The sequence below is a fragment of the Trachypithecus francoisi genome, unplaced genomic scaffold (genome assembly GCF_009764315.1).
Source record: "Trachypithecus francoisi isolate TF-2019V2 unplaced genomic scaffold, Tfra_2.0 Lachesis_group1, whole genome shotgun sequence".
NCBI lineage: Eukaryota > Metazoa > Chordata > Mammalia > Primates > Cercopithecidae > Trachypithecus > Trachypithecus francoisi.
This window is the reverse complement of record NW_022681454.1, coordinates 110131233-110153660: the sequence shown is the minus strand read 5'-3', so window position 1 is coordinate 110153660 and position 22428 is coordinate 110131233. Positions and strand designations below refer to the sequence as shown.

The following is a 22428-nucleotide window of genomic DNA, read 5'->3' as shown; positions in this document are numbered from 1 at the left end:
AAAGTTGTATTCATGTTTTAGAATAAAGGACTTGGAAATTCTCAGGTCAAGGAGACATGGGGTCAATTTAGAAAATAAAAATGGCTGTAGATCACAACTTGCCAGTCAGTTCTGCTGACTTTTTCCTTTTTGTGTGAATAGAACAGCTGATGCTATTAAAGTGTACTCTCTATTTATATAACTAAGCACACTGACCTAACTCTGCTAGAGGTAGTCAGTCATTATTTTTTACAGTGGAAAGGTAGATAGCTGTGTCAAGAATTTTATTTAGTAACTCTATTCATCTCACTCTTTCACAAGCTAAAATTTGAACTGAAGTAGTTTTATGAATCATTTATACCAGTCATATTAGATTGAAATATTCTCTTTTTTTTTTAGCCAAATAAATAGACAAGCCATTTAGCTTTCCCAGTGATTCAGGAAGCATTATCTTTGTGTTTTGGATTCATTAGCTCTTTAAGCTAAGCTAAATGTTTCATATGACTTTTTACATTCTTCCCTTGAGCATGACTAAGAAAACTTGTTCATTGTCCACTGGAGAAATGGAATCTTTAAATAACTAAATAAAATTAGGAGAATACTAGCACCTCACTATATGCAGTTCATCTGCCAAGGAACGTGATCATGAGAAGGGTTTTATTAAGTGGTCTTTCTCACCTGAATTTGGCATTCACCTGTACTAAGTATTGGTTCAGGATCATTGCTATTAATGTATGTAAATGTTAATGTATAAACAGAGTTCCTGTCAGTGTTACCTTGTAGTTTGTAATTTCTTTTTAATAAAATGAAATAATAATGTCAGTTCTTAGAAAACAGTTCTCCAGTTCAAATCATAACAATGATATGGGTTTCATCTTGCCTCTGGGATTTCATAAATTGAGATAGTATTTGTATTATAGATACATTGAGTCTAGATACAACAAGTATTAGAGAAATTCAGCATCATATTGCGATCAAAAGAAATGTCCAGTTGCTCGTTTAACCCAAAGTGCTTTGGTTTATTCCCTTCATAAATACATTATTTAAGTTTCTGCTTAATTTTACTGGTGTGGATCTGGCCAAAAATGTCATAGCCATACCTCATTAGGACTCATTTGTTTTCTCTGTAAGACCCAGACAGCCTTTTGTAGACTAACCCTTTTAATATTGAATGATATCAGAAACCTTTAAGACTAGAAGACACTTTGAAAGATTGCCTAGGCGCCATCATTTTTACTGGGGCAAGTGGTACATACAGTGGTCTTAAATGATTTTAAATTATTTATTATGCTGATTATCTGTTTGTGTGAGAATCCATTTATCAGTGTGTGGTCCTCAAGAAAAACCCTATATGTGAATAATTATGCTGTCTCGTTTTTACTTTAGAATCTCTGTGGCTCTCAGTAGCTTGGTAGGGAATGTGTTTATTGTCTAGTTCTGTTGAAACCCAAATTTACTCATATCTAACATCTTATAACTAACATCCAAGAACTCACAAATACTATCAGTTAAATAATCTGACCAAAACTGTATCCTATCTACAAAGCCATGTCATATCTACAAAATTGTGTGTCTTCCACACACATACTTTTCAACCTTCTCTTTTCTGTAGACAACATTGTTATCAGTGAGACACCACACTTGTTGTCATATTCTTAAAGGCATGCCCGCATACATACTTCTGCATGCGAGCACATGCTCTACCCATTGCTGCTGGCTGCCTCGGATATAGTGCATCTAACACCAGCACCTAGATGTACGTTGTTTTATGATGGCACATGATTCCTTGAATAGCATGTCACATGCCTCCCATACCAAGACAGTGCACATTCTGCCCCATCCCCAAGGACTAACCTGGCAGGGACAGCTTCTGTGTCCTCTCCAATGTAAAGAAACGTGGAGTTGCTGGAAGAGGGGATTAAACACTGTGGTGACCTGGTCAAAGGAAGAAATGAGGTAAACTAACAACAGAGTTTTTCTTTCTGGCCTCTTTGAGTGGGTAAAGGCAGACGGGCCAGCTGTTCTCAAAGATAAAAGAAAGCAAAAGTAGTCAGAGATTAATGGTTCTTCAGTCTGGAGCACCTTAGAAAGCCAGGATTTAAAAGCCCATTTTTCTTCAGCTCTTCTTATTAGTTTCCATTGAGAAATCATGGCCCCAGTCTGTGTAATACTTTTGAATTGTGTCTAGGCTGTTTCTTCATTCAGCAAATATTTATTGAATCCCTTCTGTTTACCTAAGTTCCACGTGCTTCTCTTTGTGAACTAGCCATGTTCAAGAGATTTGAATGTGTCAGAGTCAAAATACTGCTTCCTACCCTTTATATGAATCTTGTTGTGCTATAATGTAGGCCCATTTATCTTACTTAATACAATAGCTATCAGGAAAAATTAATGAAACCCAACATAAATGCATGTTTTATCCAAAAAAAAAAAAAAAACCTCAGTGAAACCCAGGAAAAAAGTGAGACCCAGGATAAATATATTTTTAAAATCTAAAAGTTATTTTATTTCCTTTTTCTTAAATGCCTTCAACATTTAGCTCTAACCACATTTTTCTTCCCAAGCTCATAATCATCCTAAGGGACTTGAATTGTTTTACAACTCTTCTTTCTAAAACGCTTCCAGAGTTCATTGTTTTCTTTCTCCAAGGCAATGTGTTGACACCCTAGTGTTGACCTTTTCAGCAACTTTCTAATTTTGTTCTGTGTTTAAAACCAAATATCTCTGATGCTATGTGAGGAAACTCAGCAGCAAACTCAGTGTCATGGAGAGTTACTAATAGTTTAAAAGCAAATGGGAGTCTGGGAGGCGTGGCTCACACCTGTAATCCCAGCACTTTGGGAGGCTGAGGCAGATGGATCCCTTGAGGCCAGGAGTCCAAGACTAGCCTGACCGACATGGTGAAACCCTGTCTCCACTAAAAATACAAAAATTAGCTGGGCACAGTGGTACGCACCTGTAATCCCAGCAACTTGGGAGGCTGAGGCATGAGAATCACTTGAACCCGGTGGGTGGAGAATTGCAGTGAGCCGGGATTGTGCCGCTGCACTCCGGCCTGGGTAACAGAGTGAGACTTTGCATTGGGGAGTTATACATGATATAAACGTTATGCACATGTACCCTAGAACTTAAAGTATAAAAAAAAAAAAAAAAAAAAGCCAGTAGTGGCTCACACCTGTAATCCCAGCACTTTGGGAGGCCCAGGCAGGCGGATCACAAGGTCGGGAGATCGAGACCATCCTGGCTAATACAGTAAAACCCCATCTCTACTAAAAATACAAAAAATTTAGCCGGACGTGGTGGCAGGCACCTGTAGTCCCAGCTACTTGAGCGGCTGAGGCAGGAGAATGGTGTGAACCCACGAGGCAGAGCTTGCAGTGAGCCGAGATCGCGCCACTGCGCTCCAGCCTGGGTGACAAGCGAGACTTCGTCTCAAAAAAAAAAAGAAGTGAATGGGAGTCCTAACAAAGCATAATTACCATCATGAAAGCACTGTGGTAACAACTGCCTATCCTATACTAGGAAAAAAAGTTTTCTCCTTACAGCTAACTAGTGTTTTCAAAATACACAATTCTTTAGGCCAAAAATTATTTAAATAGGCATTTCCATTTTTAATCCATTTCCAGTAAAACAGTTACTTCCATTAATTTAAGGTGTTATCAAACAGCTGTCATCATTAGCTCTTAATTAGCAGTTGACAGTACAAACTGCACTCCTCGCCAGGAATGTGGGTGTGCCTAGAGTCAGTGATGTGTAGCAGGAGTTCTTTCCACACTGTATACATTTGAAGACTGCCCTTTGGTCTGTGGCTGTAGCCACAGTTTGCAGAACCTGTCACTGTAAGCCACAATGCCTCTCTGCCTCACAACCCGTCCAGCACCATTGTTCAGAGTCACCTACTTCCTCCTGATGGGTGTGTGTCCATATGGTCCATCTGCTGCTGTTTCCCAGCATTCCTGTGCAGCACCTGTTGAAGTTGGGCTCCTGTATGCCTTTGTGTCATTTCTGTCACCATCCTGTTTCCAGTATCTCACTTCAGCTCACCATTCACCACGAGCTTGGATCTCTTGCTGCGTTTCATCCTTCTTACAGATCTAGGAAAGTGGAGCCCTTTACAACAAGCAGAATCTATGGCTATGAGACTGTGTGTGGAGACTTCATCCTGCTTGAATTCCTTTTTCCTTTTCCTGATTACTAGGTAGTAGTAATGAGGATGTTTGCAAAAGGCACAATTAAGGACAAAGTTGTTGGCACCCTTATTACTTGAATGGTGATTCATATTTGATGACACCTGGATATCGTGGTCTAAGCTAATTTATAGAATCACTTGATTAATGAGCTGTGTGTGTCTTCTATAAATATGTACATTAGTGAATGGTATGATGACTGATTACCCAGATTCAACTAGTCTTAAGTTCTGTTTGATCTATGAAAACCTTCTTTTCTGTGTGGGATTTCCTAAGGCAGATGGTCTCATTATACTTATCTTCTTCGTATCTACATGTAATTTGTATTTTAGGACTTGTCTTGCATACATTTCTCACTTCCAGAAAATCTGCAAATTAAGAAAATCTTGAGTATTTTATTGAGGGACTTTTGATAATTGTGTCATTCCATTAGGTTAAAAGTGTCTTAGAGGAAACTGTAGTGTATAATAACTTCTTTCAGGTTTCTAATCCAAAATTTGATTTTACAACAAGTTTATTTAGAAAAATTACTGTCTGCATATACTCCCTGCTGATTTTTTAAGTGTTGTATCAGAATTAGTAACTTATAGGACTGATGGCAAATTTATTCTGTGCCACCACAAATGTAACACAGTTTCATTGTCTCTATTTTTGTATATTTCTTCTATTTTACCTCTATACTCAATTTTTCTCTTTATTCTTTGCCTCCTGCCAAGTTATCCTAAGTTTTTCAGTGATAATCTCAAACTTGTTTAGCTCTGCTAACAAAATACAGGGTCAGACTGTTGCCAACCCTATTTGAAAACAAGGTCCAAAATCAAGACAAATGGAACCAACAAACAAAAACATGTAACTTCTCATTTTAACGTAAGGAAAACATCAGCTCACTCTATATTAATAAAGTTTATCTGCTCAAAATTTCTATAAATAGCTTTTCTTGTGAGTTTGTGAAACCCTGTAATGAGTTTTAGAAATATCCACAGCAAAAATAATGTAGCATTATTTTATAAAATACTGCATAAACTCTAAAGACATGTATATGTTGTAAGATTTCTTCCATCAGATTCTAAACTTTGATTAAGCTATCAGTTTTTAAACTCTGAATTCACGTTAAGAATTAACTTTAAGAATTCAGAGTTTACAAATCTAACATTTACCAGCTTATACCTACCGTTCCATTATTGGAACACTAAGCGTGTGGGAGTTATTTATTTCCTACTGCTCAAGGTCATCACCAAGGTCTGATTTTCCACTCATGCAAAAATTCAAAAAATTGCAACCTCCAGCATAAATGGGTTAACTATTATTCATAGATATTACTTTATGTGGGAGTTAAAAATAGAGGTAATCAGACTCACACTTTGTGTAATCAAAAATTTCATAGTTATCCAAATATAATTTGCTTTATAATATAGTTACATAAATGTTGATTGTAAAACTTCCTCATTTTTGTTCATATATCTATTTTTTCCCATTACCTAATAAAAATTGTCCTATTTAATAAGCTACTAAATTTAAAGTTTGTGTAAAATTTTAAAATATTACTCTTTTTATCTTCTTTATCTTTTCAGATTATGGCTTTATCACTTTTTTTAAGTGATGTAAAATATAAAATGTCAGCAAGTATCTGATTTGAATCTGAAATCTATACTGTTTCTAATTCTAACCTTTATCTAACTTGCTTTGAGCAAGTTGCATAACTTCCCTGTGGCTCAGGTTTCCTCATAACAGCAGAATTTAGATATTGAAATCAATAATACAGACTTTTAAGCTCTTTTTCTACTCTACTGTGATGTAATACTATTAATAGATTGCTGTAAGATCTCTTCTATTTTAAAAAATATATAATGATACATTCTAAGATAAGACATATTATAAAACAATTAGATGTTAATAATATAAACTATTCAAGCAGTCATAGAAAGATATTTAACTCAAAGTTGAAAGAAACTACGTTGCTGCAGTTTTAGGAAATCTTATTAAAATTGGGAAAAAATGATGTTCACTAACCTGAATATCCAAAATGTTACAATAGCACTATAGGGCTATAAAGTTACTACTTTAAACACATTCCAGTGAGAATTATTATGAGGTCAAATTTTATGTTTCTAAAGTTTCCATACAAAATTTCTTTAATTTCTAAAATTAAATTAATATTTGAGCTCATTCATTCCTGTATTACAGAAGTTAAATCCTAATTATTTGCTTTGTTTTCATTAACTATGAATTTTATGTAATTCTGAAATTATTTATTAGAATAAAATAATTGCTTGAGTGAAATAATGTCTCCTTTGCTGAGTTTGTATTATTTTATACCACTAAATATATCTATAAATTATGTGAAGTTATTTGTCTGTATCATGATTCTTTTTGTGAGTAAGTGGAGTGGCCCTAATTTTATTTTCTGCTATGGATTTCTGCTATAACACCCTTGATTTGGTCAGGAGGAATTAGGTCTAAAGTATTTAAGAAATTAATCTTAATCCTGTGCAATTTTAATATTCCACCAGGTTACAAGTGATTTTCTTTCAGGCTAATATGATACATGAAAAAGTAAGATATTAGCAAGTAAAAGCAGAGAAGGCATTATTCAGTGAGGAGCTTAATGAAAGAGCCTGTGTAGAAATAAAGAATTTTTATTTCTCACATCTGAAACAGTGGTATTTTCATTTTTCAATTTAGTGCAACAAATATGATATGAACACCTGTAATGTATAGTATTCTAACTAAACTACAGAAGATTTAGAAACGAAAGATGATTCTGCAAGATAATGTTGCAGGCAAAGACACAAATGATTGAGAGAGTTTCAAATGGACTGGGCTAATTCTGAGTGGATTATGGGGACTATATTCTAGCATAAATCAATAGAGAGTGACTAAACTACAATAGTTGTATTCAGTCCAGGGAGGGAAACTCAACAAGGCTGCTTTCCTAAACATTTCCAAGCTTTGTTGTTATATTAAAAAATAATTTAACAGCATTGGCTATCATGTAAGTATAACATTAGGAAACAGAGATTGGGTATAAGGAAAACATAAACATGTCAAGGATTCAGGCTTAATATTCTTGTACTTGGAGGTATTTTTGGCCATAAGGTAATAATGCAATCAATGTATTGGATAGGTGTAATGGCACACATTTTCTGTCTGTATCTTTGCTGTGAGTTTTCATTTCCAAAGTTCTGTAATATATTAAAACTGAAATATTAAGTTTTCTTAATAGTTCTGAGGTAAGAAAAGATTATAATCACCCGAGCACAGTGACTCATACCTGTAATCCCAACATTTTGGGATGCTGAAGCCAGAGGATCTTTTGAGGCCAGGAGTTTGAGTCCAGCCTCGGCAATATAACAAGACCCCATCTCTACAAAAAAAAAGAATTATAAAAAATTAGTTAGTCATGGTGGCACACACCTGTATACTCGAGAGGCTGAGGCAAGAGGAGGCCAGGAATTCAATACCACAGCGAGCTATGACTACACTACTGCACTCACTCCAGCCTGGATGACAGAGCTAGACTCTGTCTCTTAAAAACAAAAAAAAATCAGAGGAGGAACTACTTAATCTCTTTTTTGTGACTTTCTTCTGAAAATTGAGTTTATAGAAAGCTGGTCTAACTTGAGAGAGTTCATTCACTTTTCATCTCTCTTCACCAATGGTCATTCTGAAAGGACTCCTCAAAGGTATAACTCCTGAACTTAGCTTTAAAGAGGAAGGTACTATTAACCAGGTGACAAAGGTGCGAGAGGAGAAACATTCCCAATAGAAGGCCCAGAAACAAAGCATAGTATGTCTGAGGTATTGCAGGCAGTCAGGATATTACTGAAGAGTGAAATGCAAGTTGGAGAGTGGTAGCAGATCAAGCTTGAGAGGAGGGAAGGTGCTAGTTATGGGAGCATTGAGCCATATAAAGGAGCTTGAGCTGACCTAATATTAAGAGATGAGAGGCATACATCACAGACAAGGATGATTCTGCAAGATAATGTACCAAGCACCTGAGGAATATCAGGAAGTTTTAAGCAGAGGAAAGATGTGGTAAGATGTCCATAGGTAGAACACTCTGGTGATTCTGTGGCGTATGCATTTGCAGGCTATAAGACCAAAGATGGTAAGACCAGTTTTAAGACTATGTCTAAAGGGAGATACATGTTCAAGGGAGGGTTGAGTTTTGTTTTGTTTATGTTTTAGGATGAATGAATCTAGATCAAGTTTGTAGGCAAATGATAAAGGACAAGTAGGAATGAAGAAATTTGCTGTTCATTTTTACATTTATTTAGTAAGTTACTCTTTCAGCAAATATTTAGTGAGGGACTACTAGGTGCCAAGCCCTGTTAAAAGCACTGGATATTCAGAGGCAACAACAGAGATAGGATTTCAATTTTCATGAAAGTTAGATTTTAGTGGGCAGAAATAGCTAATAAACAAGGCTCATAGTTTCTACCAAAGACTTACCCTTGGGATAAAAGTGATCACAGAGTAGCTAAAGACTTTACCTTACATTATCCTGATAAAAACTCCATCTGTTAAGTAGGTCTTATTAACTCAGTCTTTCAAAAGAACAATCTGAAGCTTAGAGAGGTTAAATCATATAACCACTAAGTGCTTTAACAGAAGCTGGGATCATGCTTTGAACCACTGCACTGAACCACTTGGGGATTTATGGAATCCCTCAGCCGTCACATTACTCCAATATTATATCCTATGCATTTAATAATATGTAAAAATATTCCAGAAAGGTTAGTGGCAAAGGCGCTTGCCAGGGAGGTTTTCTATCAAACATGAAGACTTCCAAGTTAGGTAGCACAGTCTAATCTTACATCTGCAGAAATCATCTTTTGCTCCTGGGATCAGGTGTGAGGCACTAAATAATGAGGAAAAGATGAAATGTAATTCAGGATAATAGCTCATCTTTTGTAAAGAGACCCCAAAGAACCTTAAAACCATTGCTACTTACACAGTTTAGCTCTAAAGCTATAAAGGAATGTGTTGACTTGATTGGTAACAGCATATTATTTGTCAGTTTTTATGAAGTTAATTCTACTGAATAGAACCAATTGGTGTCTTGCATTTATATATAAAATGCTGTACCACTGTATTTGTAGAACATTTTACCACTATGTTTTAGGGCTTTTTCTTTTTTTAATCTCATTTACTCTGTACAGCAAGCTTGTAAAATCAAGAAATACAATAAAGAAGGGACAGAGGACATTGCAACTATGTAGCTATGAGCATAGATCTGGAATAATACTAGCCCTAATGGCCTCCTTTCAGAGAACACCAAGCACTTTGACAGGAATTAGGGATCTAGACTTATTGTTAGAGAGAGACAGAGATATTTTAAAGCTATTCCTGGACTTGTCATCTATAAGAGAAGTGGAAAAAGGACTGTAAATTGGTCTTTAGAAATTAGACACTGGGTTACTAAATTCTATGGCTGGGTAGAAGGGATGAGGCTTGTGAATATCACAATGGAACCAGGACCCAGGATGGGAGTAGGTAAGAAAGGGAAGTTTGGATAGAATGGGTATTTAGGGAAAGGCTTTTTGAGTAAAATGTGTAGTTTTAAACAAGTCTATAATTAAATTATTTGTTTCAGAATGCCCTACAGATTTCATGAGTCTCTCAGTATCTTCCCTACCTAACACAAAATTCAGATTCTTAGTAAAATATCCATAAAGTGACTCTGATTACTTGACTTAACCAATTATTGCTTATATGGAAAGAGACATTCTCATAGATGCCTCCCTTTTTCTTTTAAATAAAAATTGGGAATTTTATTTTCGCCTTCCACATTAGTTCCCTTATGTATTTCTACTTTTGATTTTGACCTTTTACTGTTTTCTCATTTTTTTTGTTTTTTAGAGACAAGGTCTCTCTCTGTCATCCAGGCTGGAGTGCAATGGCTAAAACAAGAAATAATATGTGCATTAAAAAAATAAATATGGCCAGGCACGGTGGCTCACGCTTGTAATCCCAGCACTTTGGGAGGCCGAGGCGGGCGGATCACCTGAGGTCCGGAGTTCAAGACCAACCTGGCCAACGTGGTGAAACCCCGTCTCTACTAAAAATACAAAAATTAGCCGGGCATGGTGGCACATGCTTATAATCCCAGCTACTCAGGAGGCTGAGGCAAGAGAATCGCTTGAACCCGGAAGACAGAGGTTGAAGTGAGCCAAGATCGTGCCACTTGCACTATAGCCTGGGCTACAAAAGCAAAACTCTGTATCAAAAAAAAAAAGAAAAAGAAAGAAGCATAAGGATATAGCTGCTGTCATATGTGAACAAACACAGAATGCTTCAGATGCATGTAACATAGGTAATGCCTAACTAAGAGACCTCTATTTGAAATACTTGGATTCATTCATTTAAAAAAAAAGAAAAAAAGACTGAGCACCTTCTATGTGCTGAATGTAGTAAAATAAACGGAGGCTAAAAAGGCTTAGCGTTTCCCTAAGGGAGTTTTTAGTCTTATAGTATCCTCTTCAATGAAATTATATCTGCTAGTGCATTTCCCCAGTGAATGCCTATTTTTTGCATTAAATTTTATTATATGTTAAATAAAGTTTCTTCCAGAGTACATGAATGGATAAAATATCTTGCCTTTGAAAATCAGTGAATTAGGTAGTCCGTCTTTATTTCTTTTAAAATGGAATAGTGTAACATTTTTCCCTTGGCCAATGTTGTTGAGCAGAATTTGCCAATTCATCATACGAAAGTGAGCAACATGTTTAGTACAAAAAGACTGATTTAAGTATTGGGATTGCTATGATTTATTTTACTGTGAGGAAACTAACTTCTCTGCCAAAGCTATATTATCCCACTGATTACATATATGTGACTACTTCAGTATCCAAAGGAAATTCTTTGCAATATGCAAATACCTTTGGATGTTTGATTTCTTCTCTTTAGATTAGAACAAAATTTAAAAACTATAATGAGGTGTGAACATTTCCAAACTACTCAATTGCATTTTCTTTAAAAACAAATTTAAAACCTCTCTATACAACTATTTTATTTTTTATATAAAATATAGATTAAGTTATATTTTTAAATGTCACCTCCAAAGAACATTTCTCTTTAATTTCTCCTCGCTTCCATAGTACTATCAGTGCAGTCTGCATTACTGCATTACTCATTGCATTACTGCTGTATAGTATGTCTCAACCATTTTTAATGTGTTTGTGTTCAAATGCATCTAAGAAAATTGAATTGATATGACTATGTTTTATTCTAGTGTTTTTAACACACCTTCATCATCATCCTTAGTCTTTCTTTGTCTCCTTAGTTTCTTTTTATTTCTTTGTCTCCTTAGTTTTGCTTATACCCCACATGCAGCCTCAGAAAATCCTACTAGTTTATCCTTCAAAGTGCACAATTTTTTTTTGGAATTGACTACTGCTTACCAACTCCATTGCCATCACTCTGACTTAAGATATAATCATCTTTTGCTAATACTATTGACATAGCTCCTTAGCCATTGACCTGCTTCTGCTTACCGTCTATTCTCAACAGAGAATAGAGTTACACTTTCAAAAATATATTAGATCATGTGCTGCTCTTGCTCTGTATTCTCCAGTGGCTGCCAAAGCCATCAGAATCTATTAAAAGACCTGCCATGGCCAGGGCCCCTTCAGACATGCCTTGCCTTGCCATCTGACTTAATGTCTTATTATATATGCATCAGGAACACTGTTTCTGAAATGTATTAAGCAGGTTCCTGCCACAGGGCCTTTGCACTTACTATTCCACACCTGGTATACACATTTCCATGTGGCTTACTGCCCTTTCTCTTTTTAAGTCTCTGACCAAATGTTATCAAATGTTACTCTCTCTGTGAGATCTTTGACTACCCTATTTTAAATTACATCCCTCCAGACCAGGCATGGTGGCTCATGCCTGTAATCCCAGCACTTTGGGAGGCAGGCAGATCACTTGAGGTCAGGAGTTTGAGACCAACCTGGCCAACATGACAAAACCCCATCTCTACTAAAAATACAAAAAATTAGCCAGGTATGGTGATGCATGCCTATAATCTCAGCTACTTGGGAGGCTGAGCCACAAGAATCACTGGAACTTGGGAAGCAGAGGTTTCAGTGAACTGAGATGGCACCGCAGCACTCCAACCTGGGCAACAGAGTGAGACTCTGTCTCAAAAAATAAAATAAAATGAAAAATTACATCCCCCCCAAATCCAGCACTCCCCATTTTTCTGTTTTACTTTTCTCCTTGTGTTTATTATCTAAAATATCTATTTTACTTGTTTCCTGTTCCTCTACCTCCTACTAAAATGTAAGTTCTGTAGAGCAGAGATTTTTGTCTGTTTTGTTTATAGCCATATTCATAGTATCTAGAATAGTGTTGGGCAATAGTAGGAATAATAAATATTTAATGGGTAGAGGAAGGAAGCGTAGTGGATACCAACCATGACATGTCCTAGCAGCCACTAAAATGATCGGAATTCTCTTGAAGTTGTGATCAGTTTACAACTTTTTCTGTGTAGGTTTTTGTACATATGATTCCCCCTCCAACCCCTCTCCATAATTTAGGAGTTAAAACCACAGAAAATGCATGTTTTAAAAGTGTTTTAGTCCATTTGTGATGCTATAACAAAATATCACAAGTGGGGTAATTTATAAATAGTAGAAATTTATTTTTCACAGTTTTGGAGGCTGGAAAGTCTAAGATCAAGGTGCTGGCAGACTTGATGTCTAGTGAACGCTTACTCTCTGCTTTCAGAATGGCTCCTCTTGCTGTGACGTGGCAGAAGGAATGGAAGGGACTGGCCAGTCCCTCAAGCCCTTTTTTTTTTTTTTTTTTTTTTTTTTTGAAGCAGAGTTTCACCCTATCACCCAGGCTGGAGTGCGGTGGCACAGTCTCTGCTCACTGCAACCTCCACCTGCCAGGTTCAAGCAATTCTCCTACATCAAACTCCCAAGTAGCTGGGATTACGGACACCCGCCACCATGCTGAGCTAATTTTTATATTTTTATTAGAGACAGGACTTCACCATGTTTGCCAAGCTAGTTTCAAACTCCTGACCTCAAGTGATCCACCCACCTTGGTCTCCCAAAGTGCTGGGATTACAGATGTGAGCCACTGTACCCGGCCCTCAAGCCCTTTTATAAGGGCACTAGTCCCCTCCTAATAACCTCTCAAGGGCCCCACCTGTTAATACCATCAAAGTTTTGTATTAAGGTCCAACATGGACTTTGTAGGGACACATACATTCATATCATAGCATTAAGTCATAGGATCTTTTTTCCTATTGGAATGGATGACACCCTTTGGTGTCAAATATACTAGATTTGAATCCCAGCCCAGCTCTTTATTGAATATGCATTCTGACTGCTCGTGTAAACCATTCTGAGTCATATGTACAATAGGGATAATAATATGTCAATACTGGCTGAGTATGGTAGCTCACGCCTGTAATTCTAGCACTTTGGGAGGCCGAGGCGGGTGGATTACCTGAACTCAGGAGTTCGAGATAAGCCTGGGCAATACGGTGAAACCCTGTCTCTACTAAAATGCAAAAGAAATTAGCCACTATGGCAGCATGCACCTGTAGTCCCAGCTGCTCAGGAGGCGGAGGCAGGAGAATTGCTGGAACCCGGGAGGTGGAGGTTGCAGTGAACCAAGATCCCACACTGCACTCCAGCCTGAGAGACAGAGTTAGACTCCGTCTCTAAAAAGAAATAATAATTTAAAAAATGTCAATACCTAACAATTTTTTACCTATAAAAGTGATAATTTCATATGGCTCAACCTGAAAATAATAACAATAATAGAGCATGCTTATGTTGAATAGTGATACAATGTATTAAATGCCTACTATAATTCCTGGCCCATGATTTAAAAGAGTTAATAAATCCAAAGAGAATTGTGTGTGTGTTTAAAATATCATTGTTCCTATTTTCTGATACATTTATTTTAGATAAGTAGGTAAACATCTATAAATGTTAAGACCCACATCCAGCCAACCTAGATACATAAATACCCAAACGACATAAAGCTGCCCAAGTGCAGAAAACAAGTTCATTTTTGCTTTAAAATCGAAACTGATGGTTTTTTTCAAGTGTTTGTAAGGGCGACAGTATTCTTTTAACTCATTATGAATTTTAAACAATTAAAGTATTTAAATTCACTGCTTTTGGCCTCCATAGTATCATATAATAGGCACTTAATAGATTAATGAATTATGAGGTTTTCACATTAATTTTGAGTTGAGACACATTTTGTATTTATTAAACATGTGTTAAGTAATAACTCAAAGTAATCCCTCATTTGAACTGGTCCTTTTATCCCTGGATATGTTCAACTGTTTTGAAAAATTGGCTCAATTTTGCCTGTGTCTTGATTATCACTACTGAAAGGAAAAGAAAAATATGTAGACTGATTGTTTTCCACAAAAGTAAAATGTGAATTTAAAAAGGAGCACATCTATGCAAAATTATTTAAACACTTCTCAAGCAAAATGTCTCAAGAACGATAACATATAATATCCCTTTTAGAAATTGTGATTACCCGGTTCAGTGTTTCCTCAGAAGAAACTAACTATCTTGATAGAAGTTAACAGATTAAATGTGAAAGACCTATGATTTGTTTTTGAATTGACTGTGTACAGGATCATTGGTTTCTTTATTAACATCACTGCATGTGGTTATTTACAGCATGTCTGTCTAGCAAAACACAGATGGTAAATGTTATGGAGAGAATCTGGATTTCAGGAAAAGTTGGGGTAATAGACAAAAACTTATACCATTATGTGTTTTCAAATTTAAAAAGAAAGAAAAAGAAATCCTTCTCCAAATGTCTTTTTTTTTTTTTACTCTTTTACAATTTGAATTAGGAAATGTTTTCAACTGGAGAAAATAACATTTTGGGGCAGTGAGTATTTTAGGTAGAGTATGTTTGGTCCATACCTAGGCCACTTCACAAAGAATTATAGAATTTTGATTAAATATTGTGTCACATTACACAAAGTTAAGCTACAAAAAAATGTAAACATATTACTAAACAGTAAAGAAATAACTCTGGAAAGGTTAATAGTCCATAATGACAGAAAAAAAAACTTACTTCCAAAAGACTACTGTGATGTTTTAAGTGGTATTTTGACCAATGTAGGAAGAGTATGAGCATATGAGATTGTATATTTAAGTCTTTCTTCAAGAAATAGAAGCTCTTCTCTTATAATCTTTACAAGACGAGAGAAGCCTAAGAAGGAACTTAGGGCTATTTAAATATATGAAGAGTTAATAAACATGAAATGTGTTTACCTGTCACTGAGAATAAAACTAACAAAAAAAGTTTGTTTGGGATGTGTGTAAACATCTGTACCTGCGTTGGTATTCTTTAAATCTGAACTAGAATTTTCTAACAGGGCAGTGTTGTAAGTTATTGAGGAATTTCATCATCTGGGTTATTTTAATTAACCTCACTTGAGTAAGTGCTGTGTGGTTGTAATCTGCCTATGCAAGTGCCAGAGATAACCTTTGTAGTCATTCCCAGTAGGCATCCTCTCTGAAACCTCCAAGTCAATACCTTCATGTTATCTCCAGGTTTTTTTTAATGTAAAATTCTTACTATTGTCTTAATCTCAGTTCATATAATATAAACGCAAATTTCCTAAGTGTGGAATATTAATTACTTATTAAGTAACTTGAATGGCGTCTTTGAAGACTGTTCATCTTTTGAATGCAACAAATAGAGGAAAAGTAATATAGTCATACTCACAAATATGTATCTACTATACATTAAATTTTAAAATAAATTGATAATTTATGGTAATTTACATTTATAATACATGCTGGAATAAATGAGAATATATAATATGTTGGTTCTGAAATATATGGCTCATAAATTTAATTTTTACTGCAATTGCATTGGTTAAACTAAGAACACCTTAACTGGACCTGTAAAACTGGGCCCCAATTTTTTTGTTTGTTTTTTGAGACAGAATCTCGCTCTGTCGCCCAGGCCAGAGTGCGGTGGCACAATTTTGGCTCACTTCTACCTCCGCCACCCAGGTTCAAGCGATTCTCCTGCCTCAGCCTCCCAAGTAGCTGGGACTACAGGCACCCACCACCACCCCGGCTAATTTTTGTATTTTTAGTAGAGATAGGGTTTTACCATGGTGGCCAGGCTGGTCTCAAAATCCTGACCTCAAGTGATCCATCCGCCTTGACTTCCCAAAGTGCTGGGATTACAGGCATGGGCCACCACACCTGGCCAACTGGGCCCCAATATTTCAACAAGAACTTTTAAATTAATTATCTAAGCTGAATTTACAGACAAATGTCCCAGAGCTAAACATTATACAGTACCAATGTGAGGTATCCTTTCTTAAAAAGCATGTGTTACTGTGAGTCATTTAGTAATTTCTAGTGTGATAGGATATTTTTATCTTCCCAAAGTAAGCTTTCACCAGTGTAGTAACTAAGCATGGAAATGGCTCATGGGCCTAGGAGTCTTATCACTGCTTTCAAATGCATGACAACATTGGAAGAGTTATAGGCATCACATGGGTACAGCCCAATGGATTCTTCTCATCTGCTGTACACATAAAGCCAATACACTGAGACAGTGATGTTGCAGTAGAGAAACAGTTTAGTTATCGAAAGGCATCCAAGCAGGAAGACAGGACATGTTTCTGAAATCTGACTGTCTGAGAACTTAGAGGCTAGGGTTGTTAAGGATAATTTGGCAGAAAGGGGGCTAGGGAAAGGATGCTGCTGACTGATTGGGGATGAAATCATAGGCATGTCAGAACTGTCTTCATGTGCTGAGTTAGTTTCTGGGTGGGGGTTGCAGGACCTATTGAGTCAGTTCCTTTGCATGAGTCACAAGTCTGGGTGGCATCAGTTGATTCACCATAATGCAAAAGTCTGAAAAATATCTCAAAGACCAATCTTAGGTTTTACAATAGTAATGTTATCTATTAGGAGTAATTGAAGAAGTTATAAATCTTGTGACCTCCAGCTACATGACTCCTGATCAGTAAGCAAACTAGGAAACAATGGCTGGTTATTGCTTAACTATTCGTAGATCTTGGCAAATTCAGGACTCTACCGTAATTCTAACCTTGTGGCCTTTTATTAGTTTTATGAAGGTAGTTTCAGTCCTGAACAAGGAGGGGGTGTAGTTTTGGGAAAGGACTGTAATCATCCTTGCTTTAAAGTTAAACTGTAAAGTAAATTTACCCCATAATTGGCATGGTTTATACCCAGGAATGAGCAAGGGCAGTTAGCTTGGGAGGTTAAAAGCAAGATGAAGTCAGTTATGTCAGATTTCTCTCATTGTCATAATTTTTGCAAACACAGTTTCAGCATAACTATGTGAATGTGTGTGTAGTAAAAATGGGAAGTAGAAATAATTTTCCTCCAAACCTAAATAAGTCTTGCAAGTTGTGACAGACCATTATGAATTTACACAGATTGATGCTGCTGTGCCTTTTCAGTCCAATGGGCTGACATCTGAGAAAGCTACAGTCATCATCAAAGTTGGGCATATAGGCACACATACTACATTGAGCCCTGGCCTTTGGATCTACAATGCCATAGATGAATGCAACACACTCTTGACATATCAAGAGGTTCTATCATTTTTTCATAATTTTCCGAATTAGAAAAATACTCCTTAATTATTTTATTTGTCTTACAAACTTTTTTCCACTAGTTCCCCACTTACAGATGTGTTAGTAGTTTTAAACAATGTATGGAAGGAAATGTAGTTTTAACACAATGTATGATTTTCCCATATGTTTTGTAAATTGGCCTTTCTTCTTCCCACTTCACTGAAGATAATCTGTCCTTGGAGATTATCTTTTATTGATTCAGGAAGCTATGGACTGGATAGTGATGGACTTTGTAATGAAAGCACAAGCTACTATTTTTGCAGCTGCTGAAGATAAAAATAAGTTAGAAACCATGAAAGGACAATGATAGGAGATGCTGCTGCATATTCCTGGGTATTAAAAGATCTGCTTTGCTATCTTGACAGTCTCTTCCAGGGGAAGAGACTTCCTGAGTCAAAATAAGATGAGAAGTATTTAACACAAAGAAGTAAAATGACATCCTTATAGTTGAAATATTCATACTGTGTTAGTTGGTAAAACTACTTAGCTTCTACCTCATTGAGGCAACATCAGTGTGAGAAACACTGAAATATGACTGAGATCCTGCAGTAGCAAGAAGATGAGGGGAAAATGCCTTTAAAAAGATCGCAAGGAGTTCAATACTTATGGATGCATAGTAACATTTTTGAGTACTCTTAATATAGTCAGCCTAGTTCTTTCTCAAAAAACAAATTCAAGGACATAACAGTTCAGTTGACACTGTGAAATTTTGTTTGTTTGTTTCTTTTTCAAAACCAGCAAAGGGATATGATGCTTATTTGGTAGAGAGGACATGCTCTTTAGCTCTTTCTGCCTTCTTGATCCAAGAAAGCACTCGCAAATTTACCAGTTTATTTACTCAGGAAAATGTGGTTGTAAATAAACTTACTCAGGAATAAACTATATTCTATTATTTACTACATTCAAATAGCATACTTTTCATAAAGGGATGAAATCAGTTATTGAAAAGAAACTAAATTAACTGTAAGCAAAACAACAGCAACAGAAATCATTGAAAGAAATTAAAACCTACCATCATGGCTGTAAAGGATTTTAACCATTCTCACGTTTTATACTTCTGGCTATTAATACTGAAGGTAGGACAGAATATTAACACTTTGAAATTAACTCTTGGCCGGGCATGGTGGCTCACGCCAGCACTTTGGGAGGTTGAGGCAGGCAGATCACCTGAGGTCAGGAGTTCAAGACCAGCATGGCCAACATGGTGCAACCCCATCTCTACTAAAACTACAAAAATTAGCCGGGCATGGTGGCAGGCGCCTGTAATCCCAGCTACTCAGGAGGCTGAGGCAGGAGAATCACTTGAACCCAGGAGGTGGAGGTCGCAATGAGCCAAGATCACACCATCACACTCCAGCCTGGGGAACAAGAGCGAGACTTCATCTCAAAAAAAAAAAAAAAATTAACTCTTGACCTGAAAGATGCATGCTCTGTTTTGACTAATATAAAATTGATTAGCAGAGTTAGTTAAAATCATTACAGTACCTAGGGGCAGATGGATTGCTTTCATGACCAAAAAATACAAAAAAAAAGACAAAGAAGAACTTTCCAAATATTTTAAAACTTTATATCTAATTGGTTTCATTGTGTCTTTTCCAAGTCTGAATTGTTGTCTTTCAAGAAAATAACTGTGGCCATCACCTTGGTTACACAGTGGAGAAAAGAGATACCCTTAGAGAATGCTTAGAAGTTCTCTGTTCATGCAAATGTGTAAACTTGAATGCCAAGAGACTTTATAAATCCAAGCAGATGATGTGAGTCTTTGACCAGTCGCTTAAAATCTTTTTCTTCCATGTCATCAACTCTTAACTGGAAATGGTACCACACCTACCTGATTCATGGAACATCTTAATACTTGAAATACTCAATGGTATTCACAATGCTGTGCTATTTCTAGCTTCTACAAGTCAGCTGGGGGTGGTAGAAGTTACCCAATTACTTTAATGTGGCTAGGATGAATTCTTTCACATAAGCAAATGTTCTATGTAATCATAGATCGTTTCTTTAGACTCTAAAACATTTAAGTCATTTTTTAATGAAAATCTTTATAAGTACTTTATACCTCCTTTAATTTCTTTAATAGTAAATATTTTGTTTCCTTTTCTGAACAAAGATAATTTTAGGAGTAACATGACCATATTTTGCTGTAACCCAGTAATATCCTTGCAAACTAAAAAAAAAATAAATAAACCTATTTGTACTTATTCTAAATGATCTCAAATGCTGGATCTTTCTGAACTTAAATATTTGTTAATTATTTATTAGGCTATAGCAATTTAACAGGGCCAAGACTTATATTACTTCTTCCCCAGTTAACTATCATTTTGTACTCTGAAACTACTGTGCATTATATAGCAAGGTTCAAAGATGGTTTGAATAATTTATTTTTTTAATCATGAAATGCTCTAGTAATTAAAGGGTTGAAAAATTGATGTTATTCAACAGGTGACCTCTGGATAAAAGAAGTTTACAGTGAATATTCTTGAATAGAAATTTAGTAATCACCAGGTCTTATATTTGAATAAACTATTATAGATATTAAATCAATCAACTTTAGAATTTGTGATCAGTTTGATTTTAAAAGCCAAAATTACGAAAATTCCTCTCCCCAACATTAACTACTATATCAGTCTAGTGAAGTAAAAATAAAGTCACGGAGAAACAAGCTGCTAATTGCACAGGGAATGCCAAATATAGCTGAGTTGATAGGCACCTTTTTCTATAAAACTACCAAGAGCATAATTTGTATATTTGCCTAAAATAGTAACTATTCCCAAGGGTTAATTTTGTTAATGGCAGCATGGAAAAAGACAATAAAACCATGGGGCACCCAGTTGTGTGAAATTGATGTAATAATTAATTACACCCTTAGCCCAGTAATTAAGTAGTCAGTCACCTTGCCAGAGTAAGTTCAAAGGCGTTTAGGTGGTTCATTTAAGTTTATGATTTCAAAATATTGAAGTAAAGCACTGTGGGCTGGAAAGGAACATAGATCAGTGAATTAAACAGCAGAGGGGAACCTTAGCCAAATAAAGCTCTAACCCTGGCACAGCCTCTGAATTTGCTGGATGACTTGAGCAAGTCACTTAGCCTCCTTGTCCTTCAAGTCTCTGGCAGCCAAGTACCCAATAACCTGTGCGAAATGTAGAAAGAAGAATTTAAATTAAATAGAACTAGACATATTGAGAAAGTGAATAAATAGAATTGCTAACTTAAGATGATACACTCAAAAAAAGCTAGAAAATAATTTTAATTGCACAGCTTTTGATCACTGAATAAGTGCTTTTTAGGCACAATTCACTAGAAGATTTCAACATATGACACTCTGCACACATCCCAGTGAAGACACATTTGCAGGTATAAATTCAGTTTATTTTGTGGTTCAAGTTTCATTGTAGTCAGCTAGACCTCTCAATAGGGCTTATCATCAAGTACTTTCACTTCAATAAACTGACTAATCCAAAATCTAAACAACTGAAAAGCTCAAGTTCAAATGCTAGAATTTCTTTGCACTCAACCCTCTTGAAAAGAAATATTAAATGTAAACATTGGCTAGAAATATCTGGTTTATCTTACTAGACTTTTAAGATTAAATCTGCTGCTATTCCAGCATCTGAAATACTGCAGCCTCATATACTGTGGTCCTGATGCAGACTCTGAAGTATCTAAGGTGCCTTCTCAGCACCACCGCATCCAGACTGCTATCATACATGATCGTTGTCTACATACATGCATTTATCTAGTGGTTTAAAATGTACACAGTATTTTATATATATTGTCTAACCATATATTGATATTTATTCACACATGCATGCATTTATAGATGTTGACTCAGTACTAGGTGTTCAGAGTATAAACTGATCAAGTTCTAGTTAGATATATGAACATCCTGTGATAATGCAGTAAGATCAAAATAACATGAAGTAGCTGGGTCTGAAGCACTCAGGAAGAGCAATACAGACAAAGTGACACGAGCAAGGTATTGAAAAAGATTTTCAGGCAGAAGAGGGAGAGTTTCTGGCAAAAGGAAAAATGGGAGGAAAAGTACAGTTCTCAAAGAGCCAGGACTAGTTGAGGAAAGGTGAGCCCCTTGGTGTGGCTGGAGAATATATAAAAGCCCTGGAGGACAAAAAGTGTCAGGAGATAAAGCTGGAAAAGTAAGAAGTAAGAAGATCTTTAAAACAGAGAACTTTGGGCTTCAGCTTCTAGACCATGAGAGGAGGGATACTGGAAACCTTAAAGAGGTGGAAGACAATGGCAGCTCTGTTCTATAGAGTGATGATTCTGCAACAGTGAGAAGTAAGAGAGGCTGGTGTGGGAGACCTGGGAGCAGGAAGGGTCAGGAACTTCTGAGAGCCTGAATCAGAGCAGTGGCAGGGAGCCTAGAGAGGAAGAAATGGCTCTGAGAAAGAGTTGGAAGAATGTAGAATGGCTAACGATCTATGAGCAATAAAAAGAAAGGAGATAGCAAGGCTTCCAGTTTGGGCAGCTGAGTAGATTATGATGCCACTATGCAAGATGAGAAATTCCAGAGATGCAACAGACTTTGTGAGAAAATTACTGAGGTTCATTTTGGGCACCCTGGGTCTGAAATGCCAGGACAAATTCAGATGTTTAGAATGCAGTTAG

General features: G+C 36.3%; 1 protein-coding gene across 33 annotated transcripts in view; it reads left to right on the top strand.

The window, feature by feature from the left end:
* CAMK2D (calcium/calmodulin dependent protein kinase II delta) overlaps positions 1-22428 on the top strand; it is a 322125-nt gene that overhangs the window by 278439 nt on the left and 21258 nt on the right. The gene's annotated exons all lie outside the window — the stretch shown is intronic.